Below are 18,068 nucleotides of genomic sequence, written 5' to 3' on the forward strand. Positions count from 1 at the left end.
AGGGATGACTATACACAGAAACACAGAGGGGGGAGGGGAATGCTGTACAATATGCACCATGGATTTACACACCTACAGTGTGACCCATCTGTGTATAACAAAAATGAGGGTATGATGAGTTGCATGTTCAGTGAGTTAAGAAAGTAAGCCTGTCACATGTAAATATGCTGTATTCCTAGGTCAGTGTTTTCTGCTGGTGGTCATAAATTAATGTTTTATATTTGTTGTTTGTTTAGTTAACATTTTTATGTTTAGATAAGCTATCCAGTGTATGTGGTATCTTTGGGTTGTCATTGGCCTACCATACCTCAGCCTATGTGTCAGTAATAGGCACAAATAAACACATCTAACTGGACTTTGCTCACATGATGTGGCAGCACCTGCTGTTTGTCTTTGCCTTTATTGTAAGAGGTACCAGGTTCAAGGCTAGGTTAGCTTTTTTGATCAGTGGATGAAGAATTGCACATATACCCCTTGTCTGGTACCTATGACTCTATTACAGAAAGGAAGATAATAAATGCTTGAACACCCACACCCAACTTTATATACACCCCCACAGAATTTACGGCTCAAATACCTTTCTAATATTTCTGGGAAGAATGGCTAGGCTATCAAAGGCCCTTTAATGTAATTAGCCTAGTATTCTCCAATGATACCATGTTTTAATGTAGAATGCTAAAATTACTGACAAGGTTGCAAACATGTTTCATGACTGCCCCCATGCACTCATTAGCACTTTACTGAAATGTGGTGGCAGACAATGCAATGTATTTTTTATTAATGTCTGAAAAACATTAGATGTAGGGTTTTGATCTGCAAATTATTTGGGGAGGAATATTTATATCCCCAACACACTAGTAACATGTCAGTCATTAGGTTATAGCATCATATGTAGCTTGAGCTAGCCATAGTGCTGGGTACAGCATACTTTCACAACAAACTTTTATGTCAGACAGCGACACAGGTGTGTCTTGTAATGGCACACACTGAAGTGGCACAGTGCTCCATTATAGTGCCATATGTACTGAGCATGGGCTGGGATTATCTAATTTCAGTAGTATGAATACGTTAGAAGTTTGCTCTCTCTAGTAGTATTGTATTGAAGTAAGTTATTACACTAGACAAATATTTCATATTTCAGCAATGGACTATAAGAGGTAAATGTTTTGGGAAGAAATAGCCAGGGAATTGTTATGGCTAGGCTTGTATAGACTCTAGGGCCGATAGCTTAGTACCAACCTATGAACCTATGAACCTTAGGTTTGAAGCTGTCTTAAACTGCTACGTGGATATTCATCAATATTCATGCTTATTGTATGTGGATACATTGGCCTACCTGCACCAGTGCTACTATCATGCCATAGGAGACTGTTTTTCCTTTTCTAATTAGCAGAGGAATAGAATCAATATATGCTCATCATGTCAGGTGAGGGAGAGTGCAAGGTGACTCACAGCACTTCATTATGGAAGTTCAGGAGGAATGTTTGTGCAGCATCAGGATACATTTTGTGAATTATGGTTTAAAATGTTATGTTCATATTTTTTGTTCTTTTCATCATACTGTTATACATCAAGTACAAAAGACTGTCCAACGGAGAAGATGGAGAGTCAGAAGACTGTAACTTTCAACTGTAAATCATCTCAAAGGGGTCTGTCAGATATTGTGGGGCCCAGGAGTGGAGCTGAGTATAGATGTAAGTCATGTAACTGCCCCCCCCCCCCCTCCCATGGCTTACTCTGTTCAAGTGGGTAACCAGACAATGCAGAACATTAAGACTGCTATTAAACACACCTTGCTTATGCCATGGAAGACATACATGGGATCTTTAAGGGCATGTGGAAAGGAATACTTGTCCCAAGAAACCTTTATTCCACTGGAGATCTGGAGACTGACACCTATACAAAACAGACTACGTGTCTTGGTCAGCTGAACATTTGACTAATGTGATGTGCTGGAGATTTGCCACTCTTGCTTTATAAAACCTCTCACCTACAACATTCATTTAGTATTGCCTGCACTTGCCTCTACCATTAATAAACTCAGTCATATGATTTGGTTGTATATATGAGCTGGGGAGGTGACATGCAGGACCAACAATCATTATGCACAAGCTGATATCATTTACTTGTTATGTAGTAGACGTGTACACAAGTATACATGTAATTCTTCTCCTAATGGGTGTTTGAACAATCATCCATGTAGACACAAGATGCACAACTTGTACAACATGAGAATGCACATATGTCTGCTGCTGTAGCGGTTTTCAAGTTTGTAAATATTTTTCTTATGTCAGATAAACATGGTCCTTTATGACATCTGGCTTTCATGCACTAGGATACATTGAAATATACATGTTCTGGTTACATTTACATGATATATGCATACATGCCCACAAACATATATTCTTATTTTGCACATAACATATATGAACTACTGACTTGTCAATATTCTATATAATATAATAATTATATAGTGCTGTGTAGACTATCATAGGAATCATAATGCCTGCATATTCGGACTCCTTTCTTTACAATGTATTTTTTTAAATTCCCAGTGACCATATCACATATGATCATTATATTCATAGATGATCCTTCAGGTGTTAAGTCAGAATTAGGAGAATATGTGTGACATGTTATGACACATCCATGTAACAGACTATGATACTTGTTTCATTCCAGTGAAGAGTTATAGTATGCTTTATACACACTTTAGATATGTACTGCAGAGTGTCTATTTATTGAACAAACACAGTATATAATATGATGCTGTCATCTTCAGTTATGCAGAAATGTAATTGCACAGATGACAGATATCTATGACACATGAGGAGTAGCATTTTATGGTTTGCCTCACTCATTTGTGACTCACTCTTACATTTACAGTGTTTACATGAGTACATATGTATCACATATCATTATCTCAGTTTTTATTGTGCTAAAAGATAGCAGTTTAGCCATTGTTTTATCTTCTGTCATAAGCATACATCTCCACAGACAAAGCTGTGCTACTCTGTCACGTTTGCAATATATTTTCTGTGCATTTTTAGGGCACCCTGAATTGTTCTAAAGTTCAGCATAGATGATTACGTTTGTTGAGTAATACAGATACAGCTTGCCATGTACATATTATAATCTCTACATCTTAACATTAATCGACATTACGGTGGTGAAGCTACATTGTTCTCATGTGAGCAGCCCTTCACTGCATTACTGTTGCTGTGCGCCAACGTTTCCCATTCACTGAGCCAATATTGTGTGACCAATTTGATCGGGGAGGTGATGAGAGGCTCATGTGCAGGGGTGTACATTCTCAATACCTATTGTGACATGCATTTTTGACATTATATGGGAGTGAATGTCACTGACATGCATCTTACTCATGTGACTCTTGTGTTCTGGCTTTGCACAAGGAGAACATATTGAATTGGTATACAAATTGCCATGATGCAAACAAATAACTTAGATGCATGGCATTTTGCTGCTCTTCTCCTTTTTATGTTTTCTGACCCCAGGTTTGATCTGCCAAGATTCTCCAGGATATTGTTTCACTTCTTGCATGTATTATGAACATTGGCCCATTGTAGTACCATTTCATTTGTATTAATCCTGCTCCTTTACATCTAGCATATTGTGTGTGCCCACGTACGCTTGCATGGTGTTTTTGTTTTCCCCATTACCAAAATTATTTTGCTTAGCGCCCTGCCTTCCTGCACTGTACTCTCCAAAAAATTACGTCTCCTTTGCTCTTGGCTGCTGGTTAGCATTTTTAGTCTTTCTTCTGTCTGTACATCTGCTTCCTTTATGTAATCTGCTTCACACTACTTTCCCTCCTACCAGCAGTGTTGTTTTTCAAATGCTACAAAGAGGGTCCAGTACTACTGCCATTTAAATACTTTGAATATTACAGTGCCCATTGATATAATGTGGTGCTGCTTTCTTTGTTCAGAGCCTTTATGTTTCTTGTTATTTATGTATTTATTTATTTTTGCAAAGCTTTGCACTTTTTGCAACTACTTGTTTTCTGCAATGGTTTACTGGTTGCTATAACAAAATAATACCTTTCACAGTGCAGTATATATGCCTGTTCTGGTTGGCATCATCCATGCCAAATGTTTTGCTTCATAGTGTATTATTGCATCGTTGTTTCCACTGTGGTGTTGTACTTCTGTCTTAGTCAAGCCTTTCTGCAGTAGTGCATCAGCGTCTTGAACTCTAGCCCAGCATATACATCACCGCACTTATGATGCCCCCCCCTTTTTTTTCATTTAATGTACTCATTTCATGGAACACCTTTATTTTAGGCGACTTTGGACATTCCTTTTTAGATTATCAAATCTCTTCCTTATTTGGTTTGTGAGGGATATTTTTTTGCATATATGAAATGATACTTACCATTTTGTGCCATATTGCACTATATAGCTCATCTATCAGTAATGCACTTACAACTCCTGAGGATATAACAATGTCATAAATTATTGTATATTCCTATAGCAGGTCATATATTTTTAATAGAACTTCCCACAATACTACAGCATTACTTTAAAAAAATGTTTAATAAAATCTTCACATGAAAACACACACACACACACACACACACACACACACACACACACACACACACACACACACACACACACACACAAACACACACACACATGCACATGCACACATGCACACACACACACACACACACACACACACACACACACACACACACACACACACACACACACACACGTTACAAAATGATATTCATTAAGGACCTCATGCTTGAACAGATTAACACTATTTAGTTCAAAACTGATTTCTAAGAGGATCAAAATGTTGTTAATCTCAGCTTTTCTGTGGTAGCACAGGTCTAATTATTTGGTTGGCCAACCACAATTTATTCAATATTATAAATGTCTTCACAAGGCTCTAGGTGTTTCACGGCACCTAACTGAGAATAATGATAGTGTACATAAATGCAGATGGGCTTTGATCACACATTGTGTTTCCTGTACTTAGTGAATACCTTGGACAAGATTCATAATGAAAGCTGGATGCCTGTTGGAAGAAATATTTCTCACTGCCATTATTTATTCTAGTCAAAACATTAAGCGTGCATCCATATAGTAATGGGAAATAAGTATGAATGCTATTAGCTACCTTGACCTTTAAAAGGGTTCTATTATCTGTTCCGAAATCCAATAAAATTCTAACCTTGAAAAAATGATGGAGCTAGTCACAAATAATGAACAAATCAATTATACCATGATAGACTGTAACCATATAGCTTAGGAACCATTATTAGAGATGAAATGAAAATAAGTGACAAGTCGGTGCAATTTCTTCATTTATGATATATGTGAAGCACAGGGCAGTTTGTTACCTTATCAAGGCATGAATCAATTCTTTTTTTCAATCAGATGACTCATCTTATGGTTTAATACTTCAATAGGTATTAGTTTCCTTCTGGATATATATCATACATGATGTTGTGTGTTGGTGTTACTCCAGACAATCAATAATATATTAAAAGATGTGTCACTTAAATACCTTAAGATAACAAATTACCACTCAGGTATAAATAGTGATTTTAGCCAGTTTCTTGAACTTATATAATATCATTTTACATAAGTGTAGCACAGATCACACAATATCAAAGTATGGGATCAAAAGTTCTGTCAAAATGATTGGCAACCTCTGATTAATCCTATATAGTATATATAGAGATTGTTCTCAATTTTCTTGAGCTTTTATAACTCCATTTATTTACATTAGTTAATTAGATCTTCAAAGTGTATGCACAGAGAATATTTATGTAAGAATACAGATATTACCCTTGTTTTTATAGTGCCGGAGTTCATTACAAACCCTGCAAAGAAAATACCATATCATCTACTTCCATCTCTTTATATAATATAGTTAGACTGAATATGTTCAGTTAAGGTTTTCTAAATATGTATTTATTTATTTGTGCATTAAGCTACCTTATAGTCAATATTTCCAGACTGGTTGGCAGTCAGATTTTGTCATTGCAAGGCTATTGGTACAGCCCATACACTTCACCTAAGGTACCCCAGGATATGGTTAGGAAGCAAACAAATTAAGTGAGGCTCAGTTCTGCCCTCATAACATTGTTATAATTGTCAGAAAGGGTTCTTCTTTCATTTCATATAGAGTAACTGGAAAGTGTTCATATGAATTCAAAACCTGATCTCAGGTTCCATAAATCTCTCTAATAAATCAGCTACTGCTTTTACTTCATACATCCCAGCATGCCATATTCCATGCGCAGCCTAGGTAGATAAGCAGGAGTGCTGTTTACTATAAGCAAATGCACCTGTGACAGATGATAATATAGTTCATTTTTCATCAAGAGGCAAGCAAGCATATGCAAGGTGTTCAATGTGCTTTCCATGTACACGGCTCTAGCTCTATTTCAGGATTAATATTCCTCAAAAACACTGCTGTAATGCATAGAAATCATAGGCCACACTCAGGACATGCAGTGAGTACTTTCTTTAGCCAGGTACATACTACCTAGCTTGGTACAGTTGTAATGTTTTTCAGAATTGTCTTCCATCATAAACGTATTGTGAAATCCATAATTCTCAGGAATTTGTTACAATATGGAAAGAGGAATGAGTATGTCCTAAGAAATCTAACTATATACTGGGAATTAAAAAACATACCTGGTTTAGAAACATCCTTTATTAGGACAGCGCAGCAATACGTGAAGCCAGTGTGGGACAATAGTTGCATTCCACAGGGAGTTTCATTTTCCTATGGTTCTGTTATGTCATACTATCAAATATTTTATTGACTAGTATCACATTACTGTCCACATGCAAGTTAGTGCTTATTTAAAAATATCATGGCTACATGGATAACGGCTGACATGACCACCTTTCACACACAGTTTGGAAAGGACTGATACATGGTGGCATACTCGGTTTGCAAAGGATAAAAGGAAGCAAAAAGGAAAAAAAAACAAATATATGTACAAACATTAATTAAGATTACTGTCTGGTTATGGGTCATGTATACAAATGCAACTGTTGCTGTAATAGAGTGGCACCCAAACTTTTCCCATGGGACGGACACACACACACACACACACACACACACACACACACACACACACACGGACGCACACACACATGGACACACACACGGACACACACACATGGACACACACACAGACACACACACACACACACATACATGGACAGACACACACACACACACACACACACACACACACACACGGAGATTAATACACACATACATAGTATACAAATACATGTGCCATAGAATTCAGGAACATGTTTCAAGATGAGTGGTGAAGCTGTGAGGGACAAAATAAACACAGCCATACACATATACCTAACACATATTATTTGGTTGCATTATACTTGGTTGATCAATTGACCATGAAAATAGTCAACATGTTTCTTGCATGTCCCTTTTGAATGACTTAATCTTTAAATCATCCACTGCTGTGGTGTGATTGACTGCACTATTGTGAACTAGAGTGCAATTAGCAGGATACTGCGGGGTAGTTGCAGTTGTGCAATCACAGATTTGTAATACATAAGTATCATGATGTTAGGGCAAACTTCTGTCAGTGAAAGGACAAATGTAACCCTTATGTCAAGAAAAACTAATAAGCATAAAACATAAATAAATAAAAACATATCAGCCAATGAGTACTGCAAGAGTTGAAGACTGTACACATTTTCATGAAACAAACACTCCTATAACTGCTTTTCATCTATTCATCAAATTTCTTCAGATACAATATGATATATATATATATAGAGAGAGAGAGAGAGGGAGAGACAGAAAGAGAGCTCTGTCTATATCTATGTCTCTCTCTCATTTATATATATATATATATATATATATATATATATATATATTTTTTTTTTTTTTTTTTTTTTTAGATCACAGTGGTGCAGAATAAATCAGCCAGTGTGAAAGATCAAAACAGCTACTCCATACAAAAAGTTTTCAAAATAAATTGCTTTATTTTGAAAGTAAAAGCTGCCACTCCTATAGGATGCATTTCTTCAGACCTTGCTAAGGCAAATTATGAGTTGGCCTATTCATTCCATTGGAAAAGAAGGGGACTGCAATCCAGATAAATGGGTTATCCACATCTCCAGAATTCCTTTATTTTTTGTTGGACTCTGCAGTCTAGTGGCAGTTTTAAATCTGGAGACTCTTAAATGTGATTCAGTTCAAGTAATAAGATTAAATGCAGCTCTTTGTGGAATAAATGCATTCTTTTCACTTTCACATTCTGGAATGATTTTGAAGTGTTTATGAACTGATGTTCTTCATGTGATCACTACTACAGTGGCCATAGCTATATGAATTATATCCTGCACAGTATATAATAGCCAACCGGCTTCCGGAGCTTACAAATATCTTACTTGTGCCAAGACAAATGAGAGCTCAAGCAGAGCTGTAGAAAATGGTTTGGGTTTTGAGTCTTTCAGAGTTTTCCTGCTTTTGAAGAGCACTATTCTATCAGGTTTTTGAGGACTGATAGTCGAATAGCATTTTTCCATTGCTGGGGAGATAAGTTCATCTTGCGGGGAGGGGGAATTTCACATTTTAATCAGATGACAGAAACATTTTTCTGTTCAATAAGTTACTTTAAGCTAGGAAATTTTTGTTTATTAGATTGCCATAGGACTTTTCCATCACTTTAAACCAAGAAGTGTTACTATTTATTTTTGTGTGAAAACTTGTTAAAATGTTCTTTATTTTTGTTTTTCTGAGGAAATCATTGGTTAAATTACTTCTAGAGGCTGGGGTAAGTGTATGTTATGCTTTCCCTGTGTTTTAGATGGAAAACAATACCTGTTTTACCTGCCTCTTCTACTATCTGTTGCTATCTGTTTTATCCGGGCTTAAGGCTTTATTTCCATCTTTAATATGGAACAATTTTACAGTTCCTTGGTTCTTCCTTTATCTGGTCACAAAAGTAAGAAAAGTTCTACACAGTCTTTGCCCCATCAGCTGGCTACAAATTTGCCTAAGCCAATAACAAGTGACTCTGCTGTGGCCATTTCCTGGTTCTTCAGACCATTCATATTTGGTCTTGGTTTTCTCTGGTGTAGTCCCATCAATCACCATAGACCAGAGATAAGACATGTCCTCTGTGGCTGCTGGAGTGTCCTTAATGAACATGGGAGAACCACTCTTGTATGAATGCCTCTCTGCCTAACCTGTCCTGGATACCTGTCCCACAGGATGATGAGCCCTACTGATGTTAGCCTACTCCTGTTAGAAGCAGAAAGTTAACTATTTATCTTTGTCTGTCTCAGTTCCCTTCGTAAGAAATTACTTATTGGGCTTATCTCAGGGCTTAGTTCAGGCTGATGACCTCCTCATTCTGGTTTTACTGGTAAGAGAAAATGGAATTCTGCATTTTCAGAAGATTCTCAGTGTAATGAACTGGGAAATTATTTTGAGGGAACAATTTATGTTATCTATCCTCAGATGACTCCTTCAAATTATGAGGAGATACTTCTTATAGTCCTTTAGAAGAATTTTCTTTTTTTGAAACCATACCCAGGATGAAATAGTTGTTTTAGTGGCAACATAATGATATTCCAGTATCTTTAAAAAAAATTAAAATTTGTATATTTCCTCAACCAACAAGATTACACCAAAATCGCATATAACTGAGGTTGTTAAAAATAACTCCCCAAGCCTCCAAGAATTAGAACTAAAGAACCTCAACAGCAACCCACTAACACACCTCCAGCATACTCGCATAACTGAGTGAGTTAGAAATTTGCAGACTGAAAATCTTCTGTCAATAAGTCTGCACAACTAAACAAAAATGTTACAGTAATTGTTAACTCAGTTGTCAGGCAAACTACATCTACACTCATTAGTTAGTACACGACAGAGAAACATTTAGCTGCCTTTTTAGTGTCAGGATTCATAATGACACAACAGTGCTACAGTCTGTCCAACATGACAAATACAACTATGGCCTGGTGGCAGCTCATTTAAGTATGAATGACCTGAGGTTCACAACTTATGAGGATCTGCATAGGGACATATTGGAGCTTGTTATGCATGTTTTAAATGTGGGTAAGACTCTGGTGTTGAGTGGAAACATAACCTCAGCTAGAATGATACCCAAATGCAAAGAAAAGATAACTGTTTTTAACATATAACTGAATAGCTGGCTTCATTCTAGGAAAACCAGCTTGTGTCAGCTTAGGATGAGATGACTGAAAACCCAACATGCTTCTGCAAGGATGCCCTAAACCTTTCTTTCCACAACTTTTGTTTACTGGCTAAGGTACATGCCCACCTTTGTGACATTCCAACATCACAAAAAACGTACAATACAGACCACATCAAGATTGCTCTGCTCAATGCCAGAATTTTTTAACAATAAATTTCCAAATCTTAATGGTCTTCCTCCACTTGAACCCATCCACATCTGTAATATAACAGAAACTTGGTTTCACTGTACAGACAGCATTACCTCTTTACAGGGTTTCAGTGCCTATCAAATATTCAAACTTGCTAGAAACTGCCAGGGAGTCAAAGACCCAATTAACTCTAGACAGACAAATTGCAAGACACAAACAGAAATTGCTGAATTTCAGATTACCACTAAACAAGAAAAAAATATCACTTCACTGCCAGCTGTATGACACCTTTCATGCCCGCAATGGACCATGAAATATTTCAAAATGTGTTTATTGAACTACCCATAAGGAAAATTATTTTTGATGGATGATTTCAACTATTTATTGATTAAATGGAGTACATATACCACAAAGGTTGGTTATGCCTAAAGGCTCTTATACTTAGTAAATTTAATTCCCTTGAACAAATAGTTAACCATCACACTAGAGGTCAACATTTTCCAGATCTCATCCTCACTAACATTGCCCTTAATTGCACTATTCCTGTTGTATTGCTACCTCTGGTCAAATCAGAAATCTTTACATCTAGGGCATCTAAACCCACCACAATTAATACTGCTGAATTCAAGGACTTTAAAAAGTAAGCCTGTTATAACTATAAGATGACCTCTTAAAATTTAAGTGTAAGATTTCCAGCCACCACGCAGCGTCAGTTTTCACTTATGTCAATATATTTAACTTCAATCAAACAAAGTTATAACCAAATGGTCTCAATCAGAGCCATAACAATATGCCACCTTGGTGGAATGACATCATTAATAATTTCTGTGATACAAGAAGAAATCAAATTAATGCTTATAATAAATCATAATGCAACTACATTAAAGACTATGAAAAATAAAAAAAAAAATCTGAAAGTTGTCATAAGGAAGGTCAAAGCAGAACATGAATTAAAATTACCACACAGAGCCAAGGATGAAGCCTTCTTTTTGTCAGACAATTAAGAAATAATATTCAACAATGCTCTGATTTAATTCATAATGGTATTACATACTCTAATCCTAAAGGTATTCATAATATACATGCAAATACATTTAGAGACATTTCACACCAAAGCAGTCACTATCAAATTCCCTCAATTTGTCTCTCATATACTCCTGCACAGTGGTTTATGTTTTCACTAATGCTAAAACTGAAAACGTTAATCTTCATCCATGCTTCCTTCATCTCAGAAATAATAAAACAGAGGGATAACCTCACTGACATTATTAAGGCAAACCTAAATGATTAGGTTAGTACATGCAACTTTGTCTGGTGCCTGACTTGTTTTGCCCTCCTAGAGGCAGGAGGTTTTCAAAAACAGGTATTGGGAAGATGAATCTGGCTCATGGCTGGACTCTAGCTTGTAAAATCTATGTCTCTTTAAAATTATAGAGTCATAAATTTGAAAAAGATAATAGATGTTCAATCAAAGAAGCAAGAGTAAACACAGTTAACCTCAAATGATAATTGTGTTTCCCATATATGCATGGATTTATGATATATTGTGTTACTGGATTCAAATACGGGTGGCAACAAGCAACCCGAATAATCATTCAGCAGTAATTAGCATAAAAACACAAAATTACACACACAGTTTCTGTGCTACAGAAGGCAATACAAGGGTAAATAAAAGCACAGCAGTAGTTGATAGCTTGTGCAAGTATCCGTTATATGGATGTGAGAGTGGAGTAGTTTTATTGATATGTTTTTCAGTACCCAGTCAAGTAAAGAAATCTAGTGGTTTCTACTAGTTTGCTGAAGTATTTTCAGGGGCAATGGTATTAGGAACAATTTGGATAGTCATTGAAATACTGAGTCCTGAGGACCATATACTATTATAATCCTCAAGTATGAGAGCTTTATTTTTTGTTAACAGAGGTATAATACTGTTAAACTGCATAAAAATAAAGATGGAGATGATGAAAGGAAACTAAAGGTCAACACTATTCAGAGTTTACAGCACTTGACAATTAGACATTCAAGATATTATGTTAGGCACAAGTACACTTATGAGGGAGAGTAGTGAGTGAACATTTTTTATCAAGTGATATCTACAGTGTGCCTCTGTCTGAGGGACGTTCTGACCTGTCAATGTGTCATAGACACTAGACAGTAAGGAGGAAAATTTCTGGGTTAAGTCCCAAACATGCTTGCAAATTATGAAATGACCCCAGGATTTATGTAGGGTCTACAACAACTGTTCACATGCTAGTAGCTTACAGTACATCAGCTGGCTGCCATCTGCTCAAAAAAAGCAAGTGCTCTAAGTCCCACTAACCCGATCTGCCATATCTACACAGTCCTCTCAACACCCAGTCTTATAAATGACATAGCCCTACCAGAACCTAAACCCTAAACATGCAACTCCCACTCATTTTGCAGACTCCTCTGTCCTTTACCCTAAAGCTCCACTCCTTTCCATAATGCTAAATTCCCCAATCAATCCTAAAACACCCTTCCTGCTCCATGAACAAACATTTCCTGATCACTTCCAAACTCTAAAACTCTCTTTCATCCCTAAACCTAAAACTCTAACAATCATTATCATCATCAACCCCATTTTTCCTATTTTCTACACGGGGTTGGACTGCCATGTCAACTGTCACCATCTCTCTCTCTCTCTCTCTCTCTCTCTCTCTCTCTCTCTCTCTCTCTCTCTCTCTCTCCTCTCTCTCTCTCTCTCTCTCCTCTCTCTCTCTCTCTCTCTCTCTCTCTCTCTCTCTCTCTCCCCTCTCTCTCTCTCTCTCTCTCTCTCTCTCTCTCTCTCCCCTCTCTCTCTCTCTCTCTCTCTCTCTCCCTCTCTCTCTCTCTCTCTCTCTCTCTCTCTCTCTCTCTCTCTCTCTCTCTCTCTCTCTCTCTCTCTCTCTCTCTCTCTCTCTCTCTCTCTCTCCCCCACTCTCTCTCTCACTCTGTTCACTGTTCTCTTTTATCTTTTTTAACACTCATGCCTGACTGCTGCAGGTCTTCTCTTATACACTCCATCCACCTCTTTGCTGAACTCCCTTATTTCATCTTGCCTTCTTCCTGTATGTCCCAAATCTTCTTCACCAGATTGTCTTCTGATTTTCTGCACATGGCCAAACCACTGTGATCTGTTCTATTTGATGTTTTCTCCAACTGAAGCCACTTTGGTTTCTGCTTTTATGTTCTCATTTCTTCATCTGTCCCACAGTGTGCATCCTACTTATAGCTCTCAACCTCCTAGAACAAGAAATCTGGACAAAGCCACAGATAATGGGGGGGGGGGAGGTTAAAGGCCCAAAAATAAGGGCACTTTTTAAATATTGCACTTACAAACTTAGAAAGTTGATAGCCTAACAGGTTTTGCCTTAGCATGAATTTTTCTGAAGGATATGAAGCCTGCAACTCAAATGTCTGCCATTATTTTCTGACTTCAGTCCTCAATGATTTGCCAGTGATTTACCAGAAAATGACAATTTTATGAGAAACAGGTCAAACATATGAGGCAAAAATTGGGACATTTTGTGAAAATTTGGACATTTGAGAGGTATGGTCCTACTAACCATCTCAGGTATTTAATCTCCATCACCTTTAGCTTCCTCAACTGCTCTGCCTTTATTGCCCAGGTTTCTGTACCATGCAGTAGTACTGGTCACACCACTGTCTTGGACACCTTACTCTTCAGCTTCTTTGGCATTTTTCTGTCATATACTACACCTGACACTCTGTGTCAGTTGGCTCCAGCCTGTCTGAATCTAGCTTTGACGTCTTCATTTAGAATATCCATCTCATCAATGTCCCCTCCCAGATTCTTTACGCTGTTAACCTATTCCATTACTTTCCTTTCTATCTCAGTTCTCAGCTTCTTCTAATCTTCCCCATTTGCTACCATTACAACTGTCTTATTTCTACTCAGATTCATTCTATGTATTTCAGTTTTGAATTCCATTCCCCTATCCTTTGTTGAAGTTCTTACTCTGGGTATAATACCACATCGTCTGAATAGCGCAACTTTGTTGATCTGCCCCGTCTGACTTGTTTGCTAATGTAGTTCATCATTAGTCTGAACAGCAATGGGCTCGGAGCTAAACCCTGCTGCACACCCACCCTACCACTGGGACCCCATCTGTGAGACCAATCACTGTTCTTACTTGAGTCATTGAATCCTTGGACATAGCTTGCACTAATTCTACTAATGTTTCTAGTGCTTCAAACCATTGCAGGACTGCCCATATCAGCTATCTATTACTTTCTACTATTCTGCATATGCATTTATCAATCATGCTCTCCGGAACCTCTGTACTACCTACAGTTGTAAATGTCCCCTTTGTTCTTGAGCCACTGGCACAAGTATGGTTACTCTCCAGTCATCTTTTCTCTATGAGTATCCTCAGAAGCCATTTCTCCCCTATCTCACCCAACATTTTATCATACCTGCTGTGACCTCATCTGAGCCTACTGCTTTCCCTAACTCCATTTTCCCTAGTGCTGTTCTTATTTCTTCTCGGGTGGGATGCTTCTCTTATCTCATCATAGGCTGTGCCTGGAGCAGTACAGCTTCTGTGGGATTGTCTTCATTTAGAAGCTGTTGGAATTGCTCCTTCCATCTGTCTTTGATGTTATGTGGACTGGTGAGCAGGTTGTTGCTGTCATCTCTTATGAAGCGTGTCTGTCTTCTTTATCTTTCTGTCTTTCACTTGCAACCTGATAGAGTTTCTTTGTACCATCTACCAAGTCAGTTTCCAAAAACTGGTTGAGTGCTTCTGATGCATCTCCTCTCTTAACATCTTTGTTAGCCAACCAGTATTCCTTCTAGGCCTGGTCCTTCTTTTCTATCTCCCACAATTTCCTAACCTCCTTTGTTTTTGATGACTTCTGCATTCTAACCATCAGCTTTCCCTATGGATCTTATTTCCATACTTGGCTCAGCTCCATATTTGTTCTATAGTCCTAGACATGCTGTTTTGAGATGCTGCCATTTCTCTTCAACTCCACTTGTTTTCTCTTATTCTGAGGTACTAGAGCCTTGAGTAATTCTTTGAACTTCTATGCCCTCTCTCCAGGCAACATCTATGTCTTCAGCTTAGTCTCTGTTGACCTTAGAGCATTCTCTGACCACTGCTTGCAGATGATTGTAGCAACCAGTAGTTTATGCTGTGGGAATTGAATAGTATTGCAATATGTAAAACAGAAATTGGAATGTCATATTAAAAACTTGCAATTGCAAAATCAAATGGTATTTAGTGAATGCATGTATGCCATACCTCTCAACTGTCAATAATTTTCCAGAATGTCCAGATTTTTGTCTCATATTTTTTGTGTGTTCCTCATAAAATATGTGCAAATTACTGAGAACTCAAGTCACTAAATAATGACAGTCATTTGAGATTCAGACTTCACATCCTTTAGATAATGTATGTTAATGCAAAACACATGATTTTATCAACTTTGTAAGTTTATAAGGACAATATTAAAAAATGCCACTATTTTTGGCCTTTGTCTCACCATTACTTTGGTTTTGTCCACAGTTCTTTAACTGAATGGATGAGAGGCAAGATTGATTGATAATCTTTGAAAATAGACTTAATTTTGTTGTTTGTAAGGCTACAGTGTAAAACTTTTCAGACAATTGAAGAATATTTTTAGGCATGACTAGAAATACCAAGAGTAGTCAAAGCAAGAAATGGGCAAAATTAACAGTGATCTTCCTCAAACAGTGTATGATTTTACTCTGGGAATAATAATTAAACAAACAAAAAAAAAAACACACATTGCAGCTTTGGTATGACAAAAGCCCAGAACATCACATTTCTAAGGCCAACCTCATACATATATGAGAAAATGTCTCATGCTAACACTTGCAAACAATAAAACCTAGATTTTCATTAAACAGACCATTACACACTGTAATGTATATTAGGAATTATGTGGTCAAGAAAAGCAAAATTTTATTTTATGCTTGAAACCCAGAGCCACAAATTGCCTCATGTTAATTATGTCCTAGAAAATAGAATCTATGAGGTTTTAAATGAGGATCCCTACTTGCAAAATGGCACCTAGCAGAACTTCAGAACTCTACAATGCAATTCTCAAAGCTCAAAAATTAAGCATGTTTGCACAATTGTTTGACCTAAGCGAGGAAACTCAATGTTGCACATTAAAAGCATTTTTTTGCAGGGGTCACCCCCTTGCACATCCAAATGTGAGAGGCTGCTCCACTCTGCACACCACCACTTTTATATCCTAACTCAAAGATATCTGTATGTTGCAGAAGGGAGAATTCTCAGACTTAGTATGCATTTCTGTAAATCACATTTAATTTTCAGGACTTGTATTATCATCTCTCAATCATACAATGGGAAGCCTTGCAGGACCAATTCTAATTTTAGTGGCTACTATAAGTGGCTTTTAACTGATGTGATACTAAGTGCAAGCTTATTCTCTACCATCCCTAGTATTATTTGGTGTTACACTGCTTCCTGCACCCCCAAAGCAAATGAAAGAAAGGCTTATGAAAGTCAGCCTTTGGTGTTTTATTTATACGACTTATGGCAATTGGCTCATTTTTGTGAGACACTTTGTTTTATTCATTCACAGAGGAGAGGAAATCAGTTTGATATATGCACAAACAAGGAACAATCAACAAAGGTGAACCACATAAATTAGTGGGAGTGTATGTACTAATTCCCTACCTTACTTTATGCACATGAAGTATATATTTGAGTACAATTTACTGGTCTTTAATGCAGGTATTTTTAAATTATAATGCACAACATTTTTAAACAAGAATCTGCTAACTTTTCAGAAGCAACTGGCATTGCACTGTAAAAACTCAGAAGAATATCTTGGCAAGGCTGCTACATACAGTCAATTATGGGAGTGATTCTTACTCCTACCACATTCCTATCTGTAGCTGCTGCCTTCTAGATGATATCAAGAAAATAAAAATTGGTTGGGGCAACTTTACAATGACCACACTCTGTAGTCATGAGCACCAGGTAGCTGTCTGATTTCTTCATATTATACTCCAACAGCAGAAGTAAAGACCTGCATCTCAGGATGTAGTTCCACAATCAATATACCACACGGTGATCAATCAGGAATATATATGAAATTAATCAGCAGAAAATACCAAAGGCATTTTCCAGTGTGGAACAGAGGAACAATAATAGACAAGTGACTACAGGGGCATTAATATCACTAGCCAGTAGCCATATATACACACCATTTAGGAGCACTTAATAGTGCTCTCCTCTCAAATCAAGCAGGACTATATAACCCTGTGTAAATGGGCATCTACCCATCCAGTCACCGGGACTAGCCTTAAATGCAGACAAAGTAGTGCTTAGCTGACCTGTAGTGGTAAGGCATTCCATAGGGAGGGGATACATTGAGGTAGGATGCTATCCATCCAAAGAGTCTTGTTCATTTGCTGGTGTAGAGTTAAGTCCCTGGTATTGGTGTTTTAGAGCCATTGGTTTTACAAAGAAGTTGGAGGTCAAACAGGGTTGGGTGAGACCCAAGTCACCTTGGAGCTGCTGGTAAGCTACTGAGTATGATGAGACTTGTGCTTCTCTATCAGGATAGTTGAAGGATTTTCATTCTTTCATTTTCTTGGTTAAAAATCATTGTGGCATTTCCAGTTGAACAATATGCTTGCATAACAAAGGG

The sequence above is a fragment of the Protopterus annectens genome, chromosome 4.part0, assembly GCF_019279795.1.
Source record: "Protopterus annectens isolate FY-2018-M chromosome 4.part0, PAN1.0, whole genome shotgun sequence".
Classification (NCBI taxonomy): domain Eukaryota; kingdom Metazoa; phylum Chordata; order Ceratodontiformes; family Protopteridae; genus Protopterus; species Protopterus annectens.